We start from the raw sequence: 25,685 nt of genomic DNA on the forward strand, positions 1-25,685 counted from the left end.
TTCCTCCAAGATTTCTCTCTCCCAATGCTGCAATGCCCTGCCCTGCCAAAAATGTTACTCTTTTTTTTTGCATGAATTTTTATGCTTTTTTGTGACGAGACACTTGGCAATGCAGTCTGGTGACACATGAAAAAAAATATCTTAGTTGGCATTTTAAATAATCTCAGTGTTGAACACCTGTCAACAAGAAGTTTTTTATATTAACACAGTTAATTCGGCTGAAATCAGCTGTTCCTGAGTGAGGGAGAATGACCAAACCCTGGATCTGGCTAGATGCTTTACTGTCAGCTGTTCTGGGCTCTGCTACTCCAAAGTCTGTGCATACAGCACTGTACTCAGTAGGGTCTCTCACAAGGCATTGTGGCCTTATTTTTTTCAGACATTTCAGGAATATCTCTACAGATATTGCCTATCTTCTCATAGACTAAAATAGCTGCAAATGGGAGATGCTTGAAATCCACTTGGTCCAGATTTTGTTACTGCATCAAGCCAGATGTTCCTCACGGTCATGCTGTGCATCCCCCTCTGCTGCTCCAGTGACTTTGATCAAATCATGCCTTGTTTATACTGCTGTGTCCAGGATCAGGAACAGGGCTCAGCAGCCTCTCATCAGGCAAGTGGTCAGATTATGGAGTCAGTTTACAACAGTTTCACATAAAGGAAGTTTTTTTCCACATGGCTAGAAATTTACTAGGGTTCTTGGTGAAGATCTTTCCCATCTGGCAAAGATTTCATAACAATTGTCCTTGTTGCTTTCTTGCAAATTGGCACAAAATGTTTTAAAGGTTTGGGTGTCCCTCCACCCTTCTGCCTGCCAGGCTGGCATGCTGGGGAGGGTGTTCACAATGGGGGAGCACAGCACCCTGAAGGGGTATCTGCAGTGGGAGGGGTATGTGCTGTAACTATTTGCCTGTGCAAAACAAAGGTCTCAGGTCCAGATAAAGCCTTTTGCAAAGAAAAATTTATCAGCACTCCTGGGGAGCAGAGGCGACATTATGAGAGGGCTACTTAAACGTTCTCAAGGGTCCCAGAGGTGCCACTGGTGACTGCAGAAATTTAGAGTAGGAGGGAGCTCTTATCCCTGTGACATTATCACGGGGATAAAATGCTTGGCTCCCTGGGTGCAGTTGCTGAACAATGCGTCTCCGATGATCTGTTTGCAGAAGTGCTGTACCTAATTCCATATTGCTTTCCAAGTCAGCAACATCTCTGCGCTTGCAGTGGTAACAGAGGCCCTGCTTAGGAAGGAATGCAGCAAGTGCAAGAGGCTGGAGAGAGAAGGAGGTCAAACAAAATGTTTTATTTCACACTGCTGCATGTTGTGGTCCAGATCTTTTTTCTCATTAAAAGTCCTTTTTAAAACAGGGAAGAAATAATTCTTTGTTCTGACACCCTGCGGCCCCATTCTGCTGCCCTTCTTCCAGGGTTTTTTTAGGCACCCGCTGGCTTTAGGACCAGGCTGCCAACCACCCCACTTTGCAGTCTCCCTGCCTGGGGTCTCACTTTCTTTGTTCACAAACATTTGGCTTTGCCTCACCTTGTTGGTCTGTTGTTACCTAATTGGAGCAAAGAGCTCAACAACAGTTGGCACATACAGGGCTCTTAATCCAGGGTATCTCTCTGACATTCAGAGCACTTGCTTGAACAACCACCTTTAGTTCTATGACCCTGCTCACTGCTACAGCAGCAACCAGATGGAAAGAAGTTTGCTGGTCCCTTTATTGTGGGTCTTGTTCTTGCAGAAGATCTGGACCATAACATCCAGCCGTGCTGCTGCTACAGCCACCAGAATCACAGGCAAGGTGGGCTTGCCTTCATGGAATTGGAAAGGAGCAGGGTTTGAAAGCCTTGCATATATAAAGACAGGGTTTCACCCAGTACAGCAATTACTGGTTTAGGATGTTACAACTCTGAATCAGGCCCCAGGATGCCTGAGATGTCCCTCATGCCTTTAATGAAAGGAATAATTCTAAAAATGTAACAACTCAGCCCCTGTTCAGATGTTGATCCTGGCCCCTGTGCAGTTGTTTTGAAAAACCTTTTCCTACGTAAATAGGTTCATCTGAAGCTTTTTTTTTTCCCTTGAAAACTCTGATATGTGAGTCAAACCACTGATGATTTGGCAACAAGATAAGAGCAAAATTTAAAATGCCTTTCAAAATGGCTTTTCAACACGCACTTTTACAAGCAGACCTAGGTTCCAAGCCATCTCTCTTTCATTTGTAGACTTGCTTTCATATTTAATTGTGGACAAACTTTGTAATTCCAAATCAAACACAGGTGACCCCTTCAGCCATGTACCTTAGTGAGAGTGCTTTGAATCAGATGGAGAAGTAAAACATACCCTTATTGAGGGGCTTTGATTTTTGCCTCATGTACAAAAGTGAGAGTTAATTGACTATATCACATCCATTAGTTTAGTACTTCATGATTTAGACCCGAATCCATAGCTGAATTTCATAGAATGCTTCCATCTACCCAACACTGTTTTTATTCAAGAAAGTGTGAGAGTGGTTGTGAATGTCAGTAAATGTCAGGAAATTAATACTAAATAAAAAGATGCTACAATATTAATTACGAGGTGCTGCAATATTAATTACACACCATATTTTGGGACTCTCCTAGGAAAAATCCATCATCAGAGTTGTATAAAACTAGTCTGGGTTTGGGCAGAGGGAAAGGATGAGTGACCAAGGAGGAATTTTCTCTGTAAATTATTATTCTTGGTATAGCAAGATGTAGCACATTACAACAGTGTAGAATATGGATGGAGAGAACACAAGGTGCCTGCTGGGGATGCCACTGCATGTGCTCCAGGTTTTACCTGTTGTTTCGTTGCTGTTGACTTACAAATCTGCTTCCCCACAGCTGTCCCACTCTATGTTTGGGCCTGTCTCTGATGCATTGCTCTGCATGGGTTGCTGACGACCTGAGGTCAGCACAGGTGAACAGGTCTTTAATTTTTCTCCCTAAACATTTTAACTTTTACTTCCTTCTAGCAATATTTGTGTAGGTTCAGGACCTGGGAGCAGCTATGGCTTTCTCCCAGACGTCTGACCTGTGATCAAACACTGCCTGTTGTTATATCATAAACTACAATCCCAAGAACCCAGAATGTCCTCTGTCCTAGCAGGCCTCTATCCTGACATTTCTCCAAAGCATGTACATCTCATATCTTGCTGGTGACAGCCTCTTTTTTTAAATGACTTCCTCTTGGCATTACCTCTGCAGAAGCACCAAGTGATTGCCAGCAAAGCTTTGCTTACAGCGTTGCTCTAAGTGCATGACCTGTTCTTGTATCTTCACATACACTGTCAAGGTCATCTCATATCCTCCTTTGCAGCACCCAGTAAAGTTGCCTTGGCACAGGCTTGTCCACTTCTCTCTCTGCTGCACACCACTATTAATACCAACCTTGACAGCTCATTCTATTCTTTCGTGGTCTGTCCTGTCTCTCTGCTTCATTTCATGGGATTTACTGTACCTCTGCTGTTTTAGACAAGGTTTTGTGTTCTAGAATTTGCTATTGCTTCTATACTGCAGCACAAACCGAAACTAACTCCCCAAAGCCATCTCTGCAATCATCCCTCCATTGTGCCTCTTGAGGCTTTGGACATGTGTGCTTTAGTTTGCAAGTGCTTTGTGATACACAGAAACCCCTGTGCTGCATCTGTTACAAAAACCTTAATACAAGAGCACAGACAAATACAACGCAAGGTTTGCTGTTGGCACTCAGCAGAGAAATACAATCCTATAAATCACATAAGCAGATGATCCTTGTGTCTTCCCATGTGTAGACAACAGTATTGAATTCCAAGTGCCTTCACACTTTGCTTACTTGGAAACTTGGACTTGAGTACGGTTATAAATTAAAAAACAATAAAGTTCAAAAAGTGTAAAATACTGAACCAAAGGCAGGCACACTGGTGTCTTGAAGGAGTTGGCCCCATGCCTGTACATTTGAGCTTGGATTTAAAATACTTCCATGGCCTATATTATTTGGGACGACAATAATTAATGACACTAAAGAATTATTATATTGTGCTCTACATACCAGTTTTACTACACTGACAGACAAAAAGTTTTACACAACTAGAGTTGCTGTTATGAACAGGAAGGTACCTATAAATGACATAAACTGGGAAAATTAAATCAGAGACACATATGACACAGTTATTTTCAATGCATAGTCCAGAGTTAATGAGACGTGTGAATGGTTTCATTGTGTGACTGTCTGAACTTTAGCTGTAAGCTGTGGCAGTTTCAGAGGGTGAACAGGGTCCAATTCATGACTGCTGTAATTGGACCGAAGTTGGTGACATTGCCAAAATGATGGGTCAAGTGTAGAGCGTGTGCTCGCACAGCCGGAGCCTGGCTGCAGCTCGAGGAGGTCACACACACAGATGGATGAGGGTGGCACGGGCTGGCTGAGGTGGCCTCTGAATAGGGTTTGAGGGACACAGAATTCATCTAGGAGGGGCAGAGCCACAGGTAACACTTCTGTCTGACAACCTGCAGCCCTCTGGGGTGGTGTGTGAAGGGTAAAGGAAGAGAGGGGATGGCAGAGAGAGGCCACACAGGGCAAACCTCTTCTGACCCAAATGAGGTTGATGGAGATGTGTGGGTGCGGATGGAGTGGCCCAGGCTCCTGTGCAGCTGGTGTGGATGTTTGCAGACTCACCCCCTCTCCAGAGAAAAGCTCCCCATGGAAGTCCTGCCCATGAAAACCTTTTGGATAAACATCTGGTGGATTTGATTCCCAGGTTTCCTGGTGCTGGCAGCTCTGCTGCCTGCAATGGGGCTGTTTGTCCCAAAAGTATGAGGACTCAGCTGCTGTTGAGTGACATGGAAGAATCAGAGTTTGTGAAAGCAAGATGTGGGCATCAAAGTGGGACAACAGGAAAATGCTCAAGGGTCTCTCAAAATCTATCTGAAGCAGTCTGTGTCTTTTAGCGGAAATGTTAAGTAAACCCTCATTAAAATCAATATAACTACCCCTAAATCCAGTGTGGCCGTATATTTCCTCTGTATGACCTCATGCTTATTTTTCATATGTATTAAATTATAATCTGAGCACCTTAATTGGTTTTTTTTTTTGTGATTCCTCTTATCAGGTCTTGTCTGGTTTCAAAATACCATTGAGGACTTAGAAAACATTTAAAAATAAGATTATGTATAAGCCATGGGGAGGCTGAGCCAGCTCAGGTAGATGCTGCATCTCATCCAAAATATAATTTGCAAACAGCCAGGTTTTATCCACAGACCTTTCTCCCTGCATTGCGCAGCAGTGAGAGACTGTGACTCCAAGAGTAAATATTTGTCTTCCCCACAGAGCTCTCCACATAAGCCAGACCCCAACTTATTGAAGAAAGAAGGAAATGTCAGGCAGGGGGAAGAGGCCCACAAGGAGGGCAACCCGACAGGAGAGAATGGAGAGTTGTCGCAGTGGGAAACCCAACATCCTGCCTGTGAAAGCAGAGGGGTGGAGAGAGCAGCAGGGGAAGCCCAAAAGACAAAGTCCACTGAGGAAATGAGAAAACAATCTGGCAATGGTAGGACACACACAGCAGAGAGGAGCTCCCTGGTTAAGCACCAGAAATGATAACTGTGATCCATCCAGGACCACAGCAAATACCAGAGGCTCTCACCAACACTGGCATGGCAGAGGCATAGAGGGGACTCCTGCGCTGTCAGTCTTTCCCAATTTTAGTTTTATGATTCAGTGAAAAAGTGGGGGGCTGAGAGACTAGGGAAGATATGAAGCTTCCATAGACAGACTTCTTTCACAAGCACTGGGTTCCCTGTGGCTCCTCTTTCATAGTCCATCTTTCCTGTACATTAGTGCAGTTCTGACTGAGCTGACCAAGAGGTGCACATAACCTCTACAGCCCCATCAGCTGCAGCACAAGGGAAACCAGAAGAAATGATGTGCATTTAAGTATTAGTTGGAGTAGCTTTTGATCTCCTTAAAGACCTGCCCTGGTTAAAAGTCAAAAATCTTCATGAGGGTGAAGTGCTGTTGGGGCAGATCACAGACACACTGTGCATGCAGAGAGAGAGGCCCTGAGGTGATTAAAACTACACTCCAGAGCACATTTGGCTGAATCATTTTCACTGCAAGGTGTTAGGTTTATTCGGCCATAGTTTTCATCCTAGAGAATCCTAAAATGTTCTGCTAATGCTATACACATAAAACTCACTTCACTACAGCTGCTAGGCAGATTGTTGGCACACTGCTTCCCACCCAGATGTGGGAAGGGAATAACCAACCCAGGACATCTCAGCAAAATCCTGTCTTAAGGGAAATTACTCCTGGGAAAGGAAGAAGAACTTAAATTCTTAACACTTTTTGTAATACAGAGTCCTCTGGGGGGGTCTTGGTCAGTCTTCACCGTTGTAATACTGGAGTCAGAGTGCTGGAGCCAACTGTGTGGCCCTGGGGCAAACGAGAGGAAACACCAAGAGTTCAGAGTTGTGCTGGGAGCCTGCAATGGACCACGCCCAGATTCACCTGGCGGTGGGTCCGTAACACCGACACTGCCGTGCTTGGCACCAGCTCGGGAACACACAGCAGCAGGGGTACCTCCTGCCCCCAGCCCACGAGAAACCTCCTAACACTCGGCCAGCTCCGGCTGAAAGGAATAAGGAGACAGAGGGTCTGTGGCCAGCTAAGGTGTGCAGGAGATTGCACCATCATTCCTCCTCTTATCCCATCTCTTGTACCTGTGTCAGTAACTGGGGAGGCTGCACAGATACTGTGCAGGGCCATTCCTGCTGGAGAAAGGGCTGGAAGGGGTGAATGGAGGAAGGAGACCTGGAAGGAGTGCATTAATGTCATTATTTGCAGAACTACTGCAGGCCAGTGGAAAGCATTCAGTTTGGAAAAGATTCTCCCAATCCAAGCAATGACATGTTCCCTCATTCCCTCTCTTTCCTTCTCTTCCCCCATGGCTAATATTTAGGCTTCATTAAAGGTGAAGTAAAGCTGGACAAACTCACCTGCAGCAAATTTACTCTGGTTTCACAGTGGTGTTACTCACAGAAAGACTGGGTATGGAAACCATGGGATATGGTGGAAGGATATGGAGTGACTCCAAGAACAACACTCTGAGATCAGTATCTGCCTCAGGCTCCCCTGTGCCACCCTCTCCTACTGTTCTAAGGGATGCCAAGCTCCAGGGACACCAACTGCACACCAGGCAGCAGTGGAGGCACAGAGGGTGACTGTAACATCAGCTGTGGGACATATGGCAAGAACAGCAAATCCAGATGGTGATAATGAAGTGGAGAGGAGCAAATATCCTGTCTCGTTGAAGTGTTCCCTATAATTATAGAAATTGCAGAATAGAAACACTCTTGAAGAATGGGAAGGGAAATTGCCTCTGTGTTCCCTGTGGTGTAGCACTCTGTGAAAGCTGATGTTTCTCTGATTAGTGGCTGTTTCTCTGAGGGGAGCAGGAGAAGGCTGTGGAGGGAGCAGATTCCCAGCATACCAGGTGCTGTGCACCCAGGCAGGGAAGCAGGCTGCCTGAAATCCCCCAGGACAGAGGCTCCCCTGACTCTCCTTGCAGGGGGACACCCTTTGCTGGCTCAGGCATGGAAGGTGAGCACCCCAGCAGAGAGGATGTCACTGGCACAGCCTGTTCAGTGCAGCTTCAGCAGTTTCTCTGGGGCCTTTTTTTTGGCTGAGGATGGACTGGGGGGAGGGGACAGATTTCAGCCTTACTGTAATCACTAAAAATAGACCCTAGTGTGCATTCCCTCCCTCTCTCCTACATTGCATTACCTCTGGGACTTGTCCAGAAAAAGATTCCAGAGTGTAGCCAAGAGGAGATGATGTCTGAACACAGTAGCAAGGACTCAGTTTTCCTTAATTTTCTAGTTTATGTTTCAGCTTTTAGTGGAAAATAAGTAAGGCACAGACAGTGCTGCTTTTGTATCAGATCCTTGCATTGAAGGTCTCAGCTGTTAGAAATTAGACTGTGGTTACTTCTTTGACCCCTGTAATTTCTGTAGAGAGCAGTGATCTGGTCTCACAAGCATCCCCCTGGCCAAGCCTTCAGGACTAGGAGTGAAATTTGCTCTGTGTGCCAGGCCAAGGGTGGTTTTTGAAGTATATGTCCAGAGAAGGATAGCCAAAAGCTTCAGCAACCTTTTGCTGCATTAATCCATCATACTTCGATGAGCCAACAGCTCAAATGGAGCATTTATGGAAGGAGAAGAGAGGTTTCTCATGAGAAGTGGGATTTTAATGGCAAAAGAGATATGTGAAAACTTTAATCTTAGTACCAGCGTGTGTTTCTACTTACGGAGATTCTGACCTTTTTTTGTTAGGAAAGATTGCTGTGAACCTGGCTTTGCAACAGGCTGGATTGTTTATTTATTTCTTTAAACAGCCTCCATTGTTGTAAGCCAGGAAGGTCACTCAGAGCAGCAGCTGCTGAAGAGGCTGGCGGGCGCCCCAAAGCAAAGGTCACCAGAGCACTTCCAAAGGATTAGCAGCTGGTTGGGTGGAGATGCAGGCCCAAAAAGCATCTCAGAAGGTCCTTGGCCACAGCTGGATGCTGCTCTGGGGGTGCCTCGTGCCCGTAGGGATAATGCATTTAAACAGCACATGCTTGGATATGCTGGGTTGGATGGGTTCTGGGAGGGCCTTCACTGGGGAGTGTGGGGAGTGTGTTTCCTCGCTGGCTCCCAGCTGGAATCAAGGGCAGTGAGTCTCTACCATCCTGTTTGCCATCCTGTGCTTCAGGGCCTCAGTTCAGCTGGCATCTGCAAAGGCAAAATTGAGCCTTTATTTATTGCTGGTGCCCCTGTTGCGCCACCAACAGCAACACTTGTGGAACTAATTGCTGCATACTGCTCAGTTTTGTTGTGCCATTTCCCACCAGAACAGCCAGCAGAAATCCCTTTCTGCTGAGATTAAAGTCCTGTGTGAGAACAAGAAGGGGGTTCTACTCCATTTTGGGCTCAGACATCTTCTTGCCACTTTAGTCACAACAGAGCTTGAAATCTCTCCTCTATGGCAGTCCCTGAAGGGGCAGGCCAGAGCATCCTTGTGGCCAGGAGGTCTTTCAGATGGAGCTCCAGGCAGGCTTTCGAAGCTCAAGACTCAAACTGAGGTAATACACACGGCAAGACACTTTTGAGGGAACAGGGCTCTCATGTCCCTGCTACCATCTGTCTCCATGGGACTCCAAAATCCTCCTTTGCCTCTACAGAAGAGGCAGGCAAGGCAACAAGAGCCCTCCCTGAGGGCTCAAGGATGCTCTCAGCTCCTGAATAGAGATGACAGAGCTGTTCAGAGGGCAAAAGGTCAGCACAGCCTTCAAAATTTTCTGAATGCCAGTGTGGAAAATGCCCTCAAATGCCTGAGCCATGCAGCAGAGTGGGTAAAGAGGCAGTTCCTTACATCAGAGGGGATTCTTCAATGCTTCACACAACCAGGCAGGGCTCAAAGAGTGACAGAGCCCAGAGAGGAAATAAATAAAGGATTGATGGGGTATGTGATCAAACCTATGCCCCTCTGGAAGTCTTAATGAGTAGTCAGTCTGTTGTTTTACAGACAGCAACCTATCTTGGGACAAATTATGCTGATACATTATAGGATTTTCAAACACATCTTGTGCTAATTTTCCAAACTTCTAGGAAAAGGAGAGCATATGGGGGATTTTGTACCTAGTTAATTTTATGGAGTTCATTGAGTAAGGGTGGATTTATTTTTTGAGCTAGACATCGTTTCAACCATGGCTTTGTGTTTCTTCATTGAGGAGGCAGGGTACCGTTTTATTGCCTTGTGTAAATTGCTTGTTGTTTTATTGAAGCATAAAACACTTGGCAAGGCTACAGCTTCCCATTATCTTTCAATTGGGTGGGCAATAATTCCTTAAACAAACATAAAACCTTTTTAAACCCTCAAATACCTAGAAATCAAAACAACCTAAGAACAGGGACGTCCAATATGCTGCGGGTAACGAAGAAACGAATGCACTTTTTAAATACTGAGCACAATTAGGTCTGGAAAACCACCTTGAAAGCTGAAATAAAAGCCTGTCTGATGTTAGCATTGCCTGCAGTGTTTCCTTGTGTTTCCTTCTGCTTCTGTGTCTGCCTGTAAGCCTGCTACACTGCTGGTTATAAGCACTGATCAAATCCCAAGGAACTGTTGATATTCTGCTTCCAGATGAGTTTGCAGATACTAATCCAGTAAGGAGAGGTGGCAAAGGGGAGGCTGGCAGAGATCCTTGTATTTGCTCAGCCGCTGGAGAGAGATGTGTGCCAGTGCTGGACTCTGCACCAGGGCTGTTGTGGTGTCTCTTTGAACACACACAGGATGGAGATCAAGCCATCAGCTAACCCCCTTCTGCAGCAGTCCTGCTTCTGTGAGAGCTGACCTCATCTCAGAAAAACCTCAGCACATTCAGCACATTCAGGAATTTGTGAGTCATCCCTGGGAAACTTTTCTCCCTCTGCACTGACATCTGAGCAGAACAGCTCATACTGCACTGGCCAGAGCTTCTCTACCTGGTGGGGCTTCAGGGGCTTTTCCCCGCCTTCATGAAAGCAGCTTGCAATCAGGATCCTGCCTATCAGTGGCACCTGGAGTGGCTGTGCCCACAGCTGTTTTCTTCATCCTGATAGATCCTGATAGAGACACAAGGGACAGTCTCTAGGCCAGGGGGATGGCTCATGGACAAGACAGAACCTGAGGAGAGAAGACAGCAACATCCAGCTGTGATGACAGTGCTGAGGGTCAATACCTACATCATGGTCAGTACCAGGTAGTAGCAAGCAAGGGCCCCTCCCAGGGCTGTGGTCTTGGTGAGCCACCCTCAATCCCCCAGCTGCTTTAAAACTGCCATTCCCTTTGGCTCCTATCCTCAGCATGGCACATCTCCAGCCAGAGGTCACCTGGGAGCAAAGAAGCTGGCTTTGAGCATTGTTCCCCCAACATGAGGGATCAGCAAGACCTACCAGGAGCACTGTGCTCCAGTGCAAGTGAGAGGCTGCCTGGATTTTTCAAGCTCGTGACAGTCAGGTTGACAGTAGCACCAAAAGTCTGTGACCCTCTTCTTTCCTCAGCAGCCATGGCAGGTCTCTGCAGGACATTAAACATGGCTTTGGGGGGGTCCCAGAGGACCCTGCCCTAACCACCGAAGACGTAGGTGAAGACTGGAGAAGGACACATGTAAAAGCATTCTTCAGCCCTTGGGACAGACTTGACAGGAAGAAATGAACAAGCAAGTAGAGAACCCAAAGTAAAATAACTCTGTCCATGTCACACTGGGGAGGTACCAAATCACCCATCAGCTGGTGCTAGATTTTCCCTAATTGATGCTGTATCCATCCCACACAGACTTTCCATGAGGGGAAACCATGCCTGCTAAAGGAGCCCAAGGGAGGTGTTTGGTTTTCCAGGGGAGCTGGAGCTAGCATGTTTATGTTAAGAGAAGCCCTCCAATATTTGAAGCCATTCCCATCTGCAGAGAGGGCCTGGTCAGTCAGATGTCCTCCCCAAATGTAGCATTTAGGAAAAAGGAGGCTAATTCCTGCTCTCCAATGGGAGAATGGTGTGGAAGGAGTTCGGACAGATGGAGGAAATGGCAGTAGAGGCATGAGGAATTCTCATAAATCATCTGTGACTTTGGATGATCCAGTTTATGCTTATGCCAACATGCTCACTCTCTGGGCCAAACATCACTGATTTTATTGGAGTTTCCCCAATGAGGCTTGGCTGGGATAAAATGGGACCTTTTTTCTTTAACTGTGTGTCCACTTTTTCATCACAAAACATCACAGGAATTCATTCTTCCCCATGCTGCTCCCCCAGCCTCGCAAGCACACAAACATTCCTGTGCAAATAAAATGAGCTTCTGTGCTCAAAAAAAGCAATACTTGAGGTTTTCATGTGTCCAGCCCAAAAGCTATGTCAAGGCTGGGTTTTTTCTGCCCTGAACAATGAGCAGGGTCAACACAGAAGTGGGCAGAATTAGCCCCAAATACAAGAGAAACCAGCTACCAGCTGATGCCAGGAGCACTTAATCTCTGCAGTGGTCTGGCCATTGAGACTTCTGCTGCACTTAGCACAAAAAACCTGAAGTCTGAGACATTTCAGTGACATTCAACAATGTCACACCCAGACAATAAATTCTTGCATTTGTGAACTGCCTCTCAGCATGTCAAGGGGAAAGTGCCGGACAGGCACCCATGAATACAGCCCACCCTCTTCTCCCCCAGGCCCGCAACCATCCTAGTTGTCTTATTTTTGTCCTAGCTATATTTTTCTGTCCTTTATCCAAACAGCTAGGAGAGAAAAGATCACTATGTCCCTCCCTTAAATATGTTTTGAGCTGGATTTTTATCATATATCAGTGCTACCCATTTATTTCACAGAGCTTCTGCTGATTTCCAGCACAGACTCTAAGGTCAGGAAAACACAGAGCCAAGATCAGGCCCCTGGGGCAACCACTTCCCCCTGAAGGGCTGAGATAACTAGCACCTCCCTGTACCAAAAGGATCTCTCACAGTGACAGGTGTGCATGAAAAAATCAGACAGAAGTCTCTCCACACACGGAATATTCCAGTCAGGTTAAACTCTGCTACCGCAGGGCAAGAAACAGGCAACTGTGTTGGTTTACACCAGTTATGGAGCTGGTCCAAGCATTAGATGCAAGGTTAGTTAGGCACCTCATCATGAGACCAGGAAACAGCATAACCTATTATATACACAGGAATTTTTGCAATATTTTTCTGTTATGACAGCACTCGGGGTTTGTGCAGAGTGCTGTAAAAATCCAGAATAAAAAAACCTCAGTCCCCCTCTCTCAGGATCTCACAATATAAAAACAGAAAGCAGGTAGACACAGAGAAAAATGAATAAAATAGAAACTTATGATGACTAAATTCATGATGAAAAACAAACCCAGGGAACCTCCCCCTTTCCTCATCCCACCAAGTCCCAGCCTCCTGCTACCTTCCCTGCCCTCAGTCCCAACCTGGCGTCTTGCAGATGGGAGAGAGAAATTGATTCCCACTGTGAGTTATGGGATTAGGTGCATTTGACATTCATCCAGTAATCCAGAAAGATGAAAAGACACCAGTGTTGAGCCTGGCCAGGCTTCATAAAGAGGCATAGGACCCTGGAGATCCACAGGACTGATGCAAGACCAGGGGAGGGCGAAGACCCACAGACACTGAAGGCAAACCACAAATAAATGACTTTATAAGGTCATGCAAGGAAGTTCTCTGTTCCTAAACTGGCTAAGCAAAATGAAGGATGCTGTGAAACCCTCTGAAATCAGAGGATTTCAGAGCTGAGGGTGCTCTGTTCTGCTTCCTGCTGTTCCCACAAGCTGAGTGCTCTACAGATCTCAAGGGCATATTGTCCATTATTCACTCTTCCTTCCTCTTTCCCCCTCAGCATTATGGTTTGCTCACACCACAGAGTAGATGTTCATGTCATATGAAACAATTTCATCCTTTGTTTTCCTCCTCTTCAGCATGCAGCTTCAGGTCTTATTCAGTGCAAGTGTTTAAATGCTGTCCTGAGGACACCACTTCACTTTAAGCTTTTCTCTGACTGTTTTATGCTGTCTCTAAATGCTACTCTGGCATTCATTAATTTCTTTGTGCAAGAAATAAATACTATTAGCTCCATGTTAGCTGTATAAAATTAATCCACACAAAATCAAAATGAGATACAGCAACAAATTTTGGCGTGCCTACTGGGGCATCAGTGTGCTGATTTTTCAGAGTATGGCATATTTAATCTATCTAGAACACAATCTATATTAACACCAGCCATATCAGTGAGCATCTGCAAGCCCCACCACACCGAGAAAGTGCTACAAGAAGTTTTTCAGACACCTGTAACTTGTCCAGTTTGGGGAAAGCAGAAAACCTCCCACCCAAAGTGGGCACTCCCTGCCAAACCTCCAGGCTTGGGCAACACTTTTGTTTTTGCAACAAACCAGAGGCAAGAATGCACAAAACTATATATCTGTCCCAAATCTTGGCCACAGAGAATAGGACAATTATAGCTGAAACACCCCAAAACCATGGAAATGCCTGAGATGGACAGACCACATGGACACCTTTAGCTCAGAGTATTTAACAGAGTCACAGAAGAAGGTCTGGGAGGTGCTGCCCAGAAGTGCAGGTGGGCCCCCAGGCCATGCTCAGTGCCTAGAGGGACAATCTGCAGCAGTCACCAGGGCTGACCCTGCTGAGGGACAGGGTCCTGCATCATGGCCAAGCTCTGGCACATCTCCCAAGCCAGATGTCCTTGCTCTGCTGCCCCTTGCTGGGACAGAGCCTTGAGGAGCATGGCTAAGCCTCATTAAAAGCAGCATGAGTAGGAGGTGGCAGTGGAAGCCATGTGCAGCCTCTGCATTCTCCTCCTCTGAGGCTGAACAGAAGCCCAGACAGATTATTTTCAGTATCAACAATTATTTACTGGTCTGGGAGGGACTCTGCAGGATTGTGGCACAAGCTTTGTTGTCACAGCATCCACTCCCTGCTCCAGTGAATAATGAAGGAGTAACTGCCGGAAAGAGGGAGAAAAACATGCAGAGAAGCAGAAGGAGGTGTGCAGCACACTGAGCTGGGGCCAAGCTCCTGGCAGGGGCTGTGTGAGGGTGGCCCTGTGCCCAGATGGTGCTTGATAGGAGATGCACAAACAACTGGGCTGCACTGAGGCCTTGGCATGGATGTAGAGGGGCTGTAGGACTGGACACGCCATTTTCCCCTGAACTGTAAAACCACTTCTGGCCACTCTCACTCATTTGAAACAGCAAATGTTTGAGTGCTGGGCGAATTCCAGGTCAGATAGCTTCATTATGCCTGGTTAATGGTCATGGTGGGTTTTAATTAAGCCATAATTCTTTTTGATTGCCTGCTCTAGGCATTTGTGCAACATCACCAGACACTAACAGACAAATGTGTGATGGAATGCAGGGAGCTCCGAGCTCCCTATGGGCATACTGTAATTGTCAATGTTATGGCACCTTTCACAGCCAGGTAAACTGCCACTAAATCACTTGCACAGCAGATGTTGGCTATTCTGACTGCAAGCAGGAGCATCTGCCAGGATGGTTAACCTTCTCCAATGAAATCTGAAGGATGATGGCTCCAGAGCAAGCTGTTATGAATCCTGCTTGGACCGTCCTTGCTTTGGCTTGCCTAGAAGTAGAGAGAAAATACAGCAAAAATTAAACTTCTGGGCAGGTATGTGTTTGACTCTCAGATCCATTGGTGGCACTTGAGTCCAGCAACACAGAGGTTCAAGCACAGTTTCCTGCATGGTGTGTGTCCTCCTTGCCCAGTGTCAGTGCTGGGCTGCGTGGGCTGATCTCATGATCTCCTGAGTGACAGGTTGGTTTTACTGCTGGCACTGCCTGAAACAGCCACGCTGGGTATTTCCTGGGCAAGGGGAGCTGCTGGCAGGCACCAGACTGAAGGCATCACACTCACTTTGTAGAGCAAGCACGTGACTCCTTCCTGAGGGTCTTGGTTCCCATGGAGATCCTACGAACATCAACACAATAAGGACTGGAGATAACCCTTCCTCCTCCGCATCGTGGACAGATTGCAAATAATATGAATAATGCCCAGGCATTGTGGGGTTCATGGCCCCACTTTCTAAAAGAAGCCTGTTTGTTGCATGGTGCATTTGGGGTTGTGGAAAAATTTATGAAGTGTGCTTGTACTTGACAGCTTTTTCCAGGAGGGCTTTGTTGTTTTTCTTCCAAGAGTCTGCATCCAGTTACAGCCCGGAATATGTGATCTCACAGTGTTTGTATTTATACCTCTCACAAAACCATTTTTACAGCACCAGTATCTATAGGTTACTGTGAGGCACCGAGTGAAGTCATTGCAAGGTCACCTCCAGGGTGATGCCTCCTACGTGCAGCACATCAGTCTGGCTGCAGGACAGCTCCAGCTGAAGCTACTCTCTGTAGCTGTGAACTGAAGAAACACATGCAAGGGGTATTAAACTGATGAAATAACAAAATGTAAAGGGAAAACACGCTATAGGGAAAACACTCTCCTGGCTGGGGTCAGTTATGAAGATTTGATAATGGAAGGGGGCTTTTCCATCACCTATTCCCAGATTAGGAAAACATGCAGTTCCCTGAGCAACAAGCTCAGAGGGCTGTTGCTTTCATGACTTCTTTAAACAGCCTCTGATATCTCATGATTTCAAATTTCCATGGCAAGGTACCTTTGTATCTAGTCCAAGATTCCTCAGCTCTCCTGGAAATATTCTCCCCACTACACAGGTGACATTCATGTTACCTATCAGTGTAACAGGAGGCTGTGAATTGTCATCACACCATGCAAGAGGTTTGGCTCTTGCATGGAGAGCTCTTTTTGCCTCTCCTGAACCCATTCTCAGAGGGAAAAAAGTAACCTCCTTATTGGAGGAAGGGAAAACATGGCGTAATAGAACAGAAGAAGAGGTGCAGCAAAGGTTTGAATCTCAGCCTTTGACTCTGACCTTGCAGCCTTCCCTGGGTAGTTGAGAAGGAGGCACAGCCTTCGTGAGCTGGGTGCATGGAACATCCATAATGTGGGAGAAAAGCAGCCCATGGACACTGTGGCACTCCTGGAAATCTACATCTCAAAGGTCCTCCTGAAATGAGCTCTGCTGCACACACAGCTGTGTGAGTCTGTGGAGTGGCACTTGGACCTTGTTGTGTCATAGAAGTGGGATAAACACAGGCCTTTTGGGTAGTTTGGCTCATTTGCCAGATAAGATCTTTGCTGAGAACAGAAATACCAGGCTGCACATTCCCACAATGAACTGAGGTTAAGAATTTTCATTTGAAAATTTGTAAGAATTTTCATTTTCAAACCTATCACCGCACTAAGATGATTCCCAGTGCTCCAAATGCCCAGAGCTTTTAAGAAAAAAATGTTTCCTTTTTCCCTCATTCAGGACTTTGTTGCTGTTGTTGGGCTTCGTCTGTTTTTATGAAAGACCTAAGTGATAACACAAGTTTTATCCTGTGGAAAACCTAAGCCCTCCTTTACTCGTTAAGGCAATCAATTTTATTCTGCCAAATAGCTCAGAGGCATTCCAGCACCCACTGGAAGTGGTGGTAGCTTTCTCACTGACTTCAGTGGGCACAAAATATTCCCAAGACTGGAAATCCCAAATTACCTGCATCTGTTCTGCACATTTCTGAAGCCTTCCAGCTGCTAACAAGACCATCATGTTGGAAGAAAAAGTACAGCTACATGAAACATTAGTGAGAATGTGTGTCTCACTCTAAGTCCTGGTCTACTCCAGTTGATTGGAAAACTGCCACAAATAAATCAGAACTTGGCCGCACAAGTGTGCTGAAAATCAGGGCCAGCTTCAGCATGCTACGTGTGCAAGGAGCAGCCCTTGGCTTGGGCTTCATGGGAGGGTATTATTCAGTGTTATGGTTTCTATGGCTGCCCCAGGAGTTTGAATGCTTGTCCACAGCCCCTTGTCCTCAGCCGCTTGGCTACGATGGCTGCAGGGGGGAGAAGGAGGATACAGTGCCCTGTAAACTGGAACAGTGAGAATGGCTCCCTTTCTCTCCTTGGAATGGGAGACAGGGCAAGAAGGAGAGTATAGGAGTGTTACAGGGAAAGTATAGGACTGTATTTTGGGAGCTGGAGGGTAGCAAGCAAGCAAGGGGTCCATATTGCAGAAGAAATGTGAGATGCAGTGAGATTGTGGGGGGCATGGGAGGAGAATGACCCACTGGAAAGACGTAATGGCCACCCTGGCCTTTCTCTAACTCCTACCCCAGCTCCTTGTCTCATTCTGCTGCCCTCCTCTCAGCTCTTCCTTTGTGGCTGGAATGCAGGGAGGATCGCGGGAAACTGAGGCAAGAGCAGAGGAGGGACAAAGATGGCCAAGAGGAAGGTCTGAGGGTCATGCTGGGTGCAGGCAAGCCTGAGGAGACAGAAAACAGGCAGATGACCACGAGGGAGTCCTCCCCGCTCCTAGGTGTGGGGGTGCTTGCCCAGGCTCTCATTCTGGGAGAGTTTATGCTCTAAAATATAAAATCAAATAATATCAGCCCATGGTGGAAGGTCCCTCTCTTTCCCTTCCCATGCACTGCCCTGTCCCTCCAGAGGGCTGATAACCTGTCCAAGTGACATGCTGCTCCCCCTCACATCCCCCTGCTCTCTGGTGTCCCACCCGCTCCCACCAAAACACAGTGGTGCCTCAGCCCTCGATTCATCTGCTCTTGGAGGAGTAAGGCGCATCCTTGCCACCTGGAAAGCATCTCACTTTAACAGGGAAAGATAAAAAGGAAAATTAATTTGGTGGAAGTGTAAGGATTAAGTTCACATAGTTCTTGCTAAGAGACTTAAGATGTACAAGGCAAAGAAAAGAGGAGTGATAGCACAGGTGAGGCACTGAGCGCTGCCATCCCATTTTGATGTCTGAAGTTATAGCTGGCAGCCTCTTGAAAGGGATAGTCAGCATTTTAGGGACAAAGTCGCCTGGCTGTACTGGGAAGGCAGAAAACACACTTTGGGAACAAAGTCACGCTTTTTAGCGACAAGTGTGGGCTCGAGGGGATTAGCAGGGCACAATGTCTTCCTTCTGATCCACCCCCCGGCCCTTCATTCCCTGCGAGGCGGGCGAGCAGCCACCCCTGCACTCAAGTGGGGCAGAAGGGGGCCATGGTAGGAAGGTCAGAAGCAGGAGGCTCCCGGGCGAATTCCTGCCTCCATCCTCCGCACGGTCCCCCGGCCAGAGCCTGGGTGACAAACGACGGTACCCAGCAGCACAAATGAGCAGCACAACCAGGGCTGGGTGCGATACGGTGCAGTTTCGGGGCGCTGGGCTCCTTGTAGCCGAGGACACGGGGTCCTGCAGGGCAGGATTTGGGGAGGGATCCCGGGATTCCGGGATCGCTTCCGCGCCCTCCGCCCGCAGCGCGCCCGGGGCCGCAGCGTCACCTGCCGGCCACTCCCCGCCACCGCCGCTCCCGCCTGGAATCTCCGCGGTTCCAATCAACCCTCGGGCGTGGCTCCGCATCCCCGCGGCGTCCCGGAGCCCGGGATCCTCTTCGCTATGCCACCTTTCCCCGCTCTCCGCAACAGCTGCTTCCCCATCGCACGATTCTTCCTCGTTGCCCCCTCCTGGTTCTGAAACGCTCGAGGCACGCTCTGCTCCAGACAGGGCTGCCGGGATTTACCGTGTGGGAATGTGTAAGTGGATGGATGCTATTCATGTGCTTCTTGCCAGCTTACTCAGTACGGAGAGCTTGCAAACCTGCAGGTGAAGCCAGTCCAACACCATCCCGGCTGTGCCAAGAAAGGCACCAGACTTGGTCCAGGGACCTGAAATCCCAGGTGTTGGTCTCTGCATCAGACAAATGAGCTGATGAAAGAACCATACTTCCCTGCTAAAAAAATTGAATGGGATCACAGCAGTTTATTTCACACAGACTGGGCACATCAGTCCTGACAAGGTCATGTACACAAAAGTCTGCAAACTTCTGGGAGACTTAATGAGAACAGTCTGCTTTACGTTCTCAGATGAAGTGAACAATGTTTGCCTGCGTGAAAGGCAGTAATACTAACATCACACTTCAGATACCTACAGCATTTTGCAGGGATTAACTAGTTAACCCCCATAACCACTCTAAGCAACTTCTGCTGAGGCATCATTACCCCCTTTTTATATATCACAGGTAGTAGAATTTCTCCAAGCCCAAACTTCACAGCCAGCAGATCCCAGACTCTTGGCCAGTGGTCAGACTAACTGTCCTTGCTGCCATCTTCTCCAGATGGATGGATGAACAAGGGTTATGCATGCAGGTACAAGAGACGGTGCAAAGTACTTATCTGGCTGACAGGAGGGACCATGCTCATGATTTCTTAGGTTAAAGGGATCAACACACACCCCATGAGCAGCCCAGGCTGAACACTTCGCCTCAAGCAGAGCTGGAAGCCTGATGGACTGACCATCTCCAGCTCATTTTGTTTTCATGTATCAAGGAAAATTGTCAAGTTAAAAGCCTTGTAGGCTGGTGTTCCTGTTTATTTTATAATCTTGAAATCCTGAAATCCTACTTGGCAGTGAGTCAGCCCTGGGTTGAGGATCCCTTCCTGGAAAGTAAATCCAGAGTCCGCTCCAGTATCTCAACATTCCCACTTGTGGGGAGTTTGCCAAGCTCTGCCCACAGACATCTCAGAGCAGGTCTTTCACAAAGCCCAGCCAACAGGACATTAATTGCCTGCGTAAGCCCCACACTAGGTTTTGTAGGATTTATGTTATTAGCAATGCAAGACCAAAAGGCCCCTCCCCAGTCATGACTGCTCCTGAGGTATCAGTTTGATTTGGAGATGTTTTTTGTGTTTAATGCCTTCTCAGCCCTCATATCCTCTCCTTGTAGATGCTAATCTGACTGTCCACCACCTGGATTGATGCAGAAACCCTGTGACTGTGGTTTCAAAGGTGTGCAAGAGCCTCCATCACAAATGCTGCAGCCACCAAAGGAGCAGCAAGAGGTGCTGGCCACAACCCTGCACAAAGGTGGGACAGGCTGCCACAGGTCCCTGCATACCCTGAGGAGCACTGAGTGAAGAGGAACACTGGGATGATGAAAAGTTGTTATGGGCTCTGCTTTAACTGCTGCTGGACTTTGCACTGAGGCCAAATACACCTTCCTGTCTTGTCCAGGGACAGCTGCCTGTGACACAGGGTAACATGGGCAGATGGGTACAGGAGCCTTGCACACTGCTTGGAGCATCTTCCCAGGACTTGCTGCCCGTGGCTTTGTGATCCTGTTCTCCAGAGACACCCAGCAGTGAGCAGAACAGCTGCTGGAGGGTTTGAAAATGTGGCTGTCAGCAAATGGGTCACATCATATCAGGAGCCAGTGTCCCAGCAGGAGATAAAGATTCCAGCCCACACCCTTCCTCTCCTCATAGCTAGACGATGAATTTCTCATCATTGTCCCAGAGAAATCCTCTCAGGGGAAGATCTGGAGGAGGATAAGAAGGATCTTGCAGACTGGTTCAAAGAGTTTGGAGGCAAAGTATGAGAACACACCACGTGGAGAGGCAGACAGTGGGGCAGTCAGGAGGAGCGGCACCCCAGTGTCACAGCCAAGGGCAGGAACCCCATGGAAGGGGACAGACAGCAACAGACTGTGCAAGCCCAGCATGAGCACTGTAGTCTGGTTGGAAATCCACGCTCCGGGGAGCGGCTCAGTGCAGGCACAGCCTGGGTGAGCACCTGCAGATGGAGCTGCAAGAGCAGGTCCTGAGGAGCAGCAGCAGCATCCCCTGCCTGCACAGCCCAGTGAGTGGTGGGTGAGGCAGGCAGCCAGGCAGGGCTGGAGGGGGACAGAGACTCTCACGTTGGCTCGGGAAAGTCGAGGGCTCACTAGGCTGGGAAATGGTCCTGTTTGGAGGAATCTGTGGTTCTCTGCAACTAGTTTCCTAACTAGGGTGAGAAATCTCAGAGATGGGGATTGGACAAAATTCTCTGCCAACAGCAGAAGTACCCAAACCAACACACACTAACCCAAATGCCAGGATATTGGCTTAGAAAAACAGGCTGAAAATAGTTTTCGGTGCAGTTCAAGACAGGGAGTGGGACTACCATCACATGAACCTGGAGAGCCAGCCCTCACCTTGCCAGGCTTTTCAATTAGCATAAATATTCAATATTCACTGACCCAGAAAGATTGACCCTGTCCCCAGGGCCTGGCCATAGGAGATCCTGCTAGACCTTACTTAGCTTTCTGTCTTTTCCTGCAAGAAATCCTCTCAGAGGAAAAGCCTAAATCCCACCTATTGTCACTCCAAACATTCTGTGACCTCATCCAGCTTTGTGGAAAAATGTTAATATGAGCCCTCCTCCTACACAACCTCCCTGGAGCAGTGGCCAGAACAATGTCCCCCAGCTCCTCACAGCTGTATCTGTCCAGGGAGGAGACGGGGTTCCCTGCACATCCCCCTTTCCTGCCCCAGGCCCCTTCCCTGTGCAAGGCCAGCTGCTCCAGGCACTGCAGGGTGCTCAGCATCTCTGCCAAGCGCTTCCCTGGCTCAGTGCGGTTCTCCAGCAGCTCGGCCGGCTGCACTCTCAGCTCCGCTTGGGAAGTGGGAGTGCTACAAGCAGAAACTCATCTCGGAGCCATCCAGGAGCAGCAGGTTCCCGCATTCTTGGTAAAAGAAGAAAAATAACCCCAACAAACCAGCAAGGCAGCAGAGCTGGGGGAGTTCAGCTGTAGCTACGTGTGTGTCAGTCCATGGGGGGGGAACACTGGGGTGCTACAGTCCCTGCAGAACGCTCTGCTGGCTGGTAAAACAGTCTCTCTAAGCCATTGCACTTTGAAAACAAAGTCCATCCCTATGCACCCCTCCGCGGTCAGGCACTGACCCCATTTTACCTGGAAAATGTCCATTTTTTGCGGTTATTTTGTTTGAGGGCAGCCCGGAAGGGTGGGGGTGTACAAAGAGATGGTCAGCTGGCAAAAGAGAAATGCTCAGCAATAGAGAACATGTCTGCAGCCGGGTTCATTTCTCTGCTGAGCTCCCTGCAGCCCTCCAAGCCCATTTCCTTGTGCTCCGGGTGAGATGGGAGCCCTACCCATAGTTTCATTTCCCAGGCTCAGCTGCTCCCAAGTGACCCCGCTCCCTGGGAAGGGGCTGCACGACCCGGCTATCTGGGAGGCCAAACAAGGAAAGTCTTTCTTGGCAAGGGAGAAGAAGGACCTGGGAGGCCCCCTCGGCTCAGGTGACCCACCCGACCCCCATCGCAAACAGCTATAAATCCTCCCACTTCGCGCCGCAGCATTCCCGGGCACTCCCCCTCTCACTGGAGCTGGGCCTGGTTCTCCAAAGCATGTCAGCGCTGGCCAGCCTCCGAAGGTAAATATGCAGCTGGCTGACTTACTACTTATCAGAGGGGTTTTCTGGCTGAGAATGGAGCTGACTTTAAGCAGTGCATAGCAGCGCTGGGCATAAGCTGTCCGGTGGGGTTTGCCGGGCTCCCTGCAGGACCAGTTCTCCCAGATCCCTTTATCCCGCTTCATCAAAGGCTCAGTGTGGCCCCTGCCGGAGACCCGGGGCTGTGAGAGTGGCATGGGGCACTCTCAGCCATCAGCCGGACTCACTCAGGCTCTGCATGTGCTGAGTTAGTGGTGAGCAGTGCATTTCCACGGGCACAGGAGGATAAGGATCAGGACTGGCACCGGTATCCCCCATGGATGGACTACCTGCTCAGCAAGTCTTTAAAGAATGGTTAACTTGACAGAGATTAGCTGAATCTCCCTATCTGCCCTCAGAGCCTCTCCCACCTCTGTTCATTTGCAACAGAAAGCTGGAAAACAATCTGCCTCACCGCCCTTCCTCCACTGGTTTTCCCCCGGCTCCAAACCACTCCCGCAAGGCTGTTCACAGAGTCCCCACATTCCACTGTCACCTTCTCACCCTACACCTCCACCAGCCTCTCCTCCCCAGCCAAGCCTCCAAGCACTTCCCCCTCTCCAAACCCTCCCTTCCAGCATCACCCCGCTCTACCTCCTCCCACCCTAAGTCCTTTCTTGCTGGCTTTTTCTCTCTCCACATAAGCCTGCCTGGGAGGTTTGACTATTTGCTCCCCACGCGGGGCAAAGCCCTCTGGCAGGGCTGTCACCGTGGCTCCCTGCCACTCAGCATCACAATTTTGGCTAGCCTGGGGCAAAGGGGAGCCCATGGGTGACCCTGCTAAAGACCAAAAAGGTCCAGAAGCTTCCCGAGAACTCTGCCTGCGATTTAACAGAGTTCACAGGTGCTCAGTACCCTGGAAACCCGGTGTTTTATATAAGCGATTGCTAATCGCCACCACGGGGCTTACCCATGGAAATGGCACATGAATCACACCTGGTGCAGGTTTCAGCTCCTCCTCTGGCACACAGAGAAATGAAATGCACAGCTGAGATCATGCAGATAAGGGTGACACAAACTTGTTCCTGTTCCCAAGTGCCAACAAGGGATCACCCGTGCAGGAGGCGGGATGCTGCTTTTTGGGGGTGCTGCTCCGCACCGCGGCTTCTGCCCCATCCCGGCGCTCACAGCACAAGCTGCCAGCAGGGAGATGGCAGCGTCCTGCCCGGGGTCGGGACTTCGGGGGCCACCAGCAGGAGACCCACATGGCAGTGGGGTGCGGGGTGTGGGTGGCAGGCAGAGGAGTGCCGGCAGAGTCTGGCAGAGCACTTTCCAGGCAGAAGGGCCGCGACCCATGGGGAGCCGAGGCGGAGCGTCGGGCAGGTGGGATGAATCACGCCTTCCTCCCAGTTTCTCCCCATCGATTCTGAAAGGAGCCGAGATGGCTGCTACAGATACCAGTGTGTGTGTCCTATCCCCCTGTCCCCCGGCTGCCCTGGGCTCAGCCACACACAGGGGGACTCATCACCCTTCAGTGACTGCACCACAGAGATCCAGGCCACTGAGGATTTGTAGCCCCTGACACAGAGACCCAAGATTTCTAAGATGTTTTTAAGATGTTTCTGGTACTTTGGTTAGGCAACGTCACTACCTGCTCAGCACAGTTTGCAATGCAAACACCACAGAGGGACCACTTCCTCCAGAGCTGCTCAGGGGAGCCAGGACCTGCCAAAACTCACAATCACTTTTTTTTTTTTTCAGTTCAAGTCCTTAAGGCTTGACTGCCCATGCCTTTCTGATTCACACCCAGCTTTCTGAGATTCGACAATATTATCCCCGAGAGTTTTAAACTCAAATACATAAAGGAGTCACATGCAGCTAACCTGAATAATGAGCTTGGCGTTTCCAAGAGACAGTTCTTCGCCAGCCCAGCCCATCTACCCAAGGTGTGTGTACCTCTGAGTGATCACACCGAGTAGCATCTGGATATTTGCCACCAGCACCAAAACTTTCTATTAAACCCTCTTCTGGAGCTGCAGTGGTTCATCATGGTCCTTTGTTTCAAATGTATGGAAAGACTCATGGCTCCTGCACAGGGGAATATTCCAGCCAGGGATACATCTATCACCTCTTTACCCTTGTGCAGTGTCTGCATTGGACCTGGAGCATCCCAGTGCTCAGACATCCTCTCTCTCTGATTTTTTTTCCTGCTTCAAAAACCATCAGTTTCCAGGGGCAGAATATTCCCCTAATTTTAGGCAAGACCTGTGCTGAGAGTTATTGTTTAGAGGGTGCCAGCTCTGAATTGCTCCATACTTCAGTCAGGAATGCCTCTCTTTCTCTTCTTTCTCTTCTTTCTCTTCTTTCTCTTCTTTCTCTTCTTTCTCTTCTTTCTCTTCTTTCTCTTCTTTCTTTTCTTTCTTTCTTTTATTTTTTTATTTCAGGAATGTTGTAAGTAAATTCACAGCTGAACAACAGTGGGAATGGAAACCCTCAGAGCTGAGGGCTGCCTACGTTACAGGTACGGTAATTCCAAACTGATCCTCCTTTGTGCTGATAACAGGGCTGGCTATTGTTTTCCTGAAGTCCACATGTCTGAAAATACCGCAGGCGTAGATAATTGCAGTGAGCATGTGCTTTTGAATCTGTTTCTAAAACACGCCTGGGATTTAAGCTTTTTAAAATCATGACCCTGATTCTGCTTTTTTCAAACTCAAAAGCAAAAATTCCCTTGGCTCGAAATGAAGAAGGGTCTAGCTCTTAAATAAAACTTACAAAGGGGAAAACGTGCCCCTTTTTTCTTTTTCTTT

Source organism: Corvus cornix, chromosome 9 (assembly GCF_000738735.6).
Source record: "Corvus cornix cornix isolate S_Up_H32 chromosome 9, ASM73873v5, whole genome shotgun sequence".
Classification (NCBI taxonomy): Eukaryota; Metazoa; Chordata; class Aves; order Passeriformes; family Corvidae; genus Corvus; species Corvus cornix.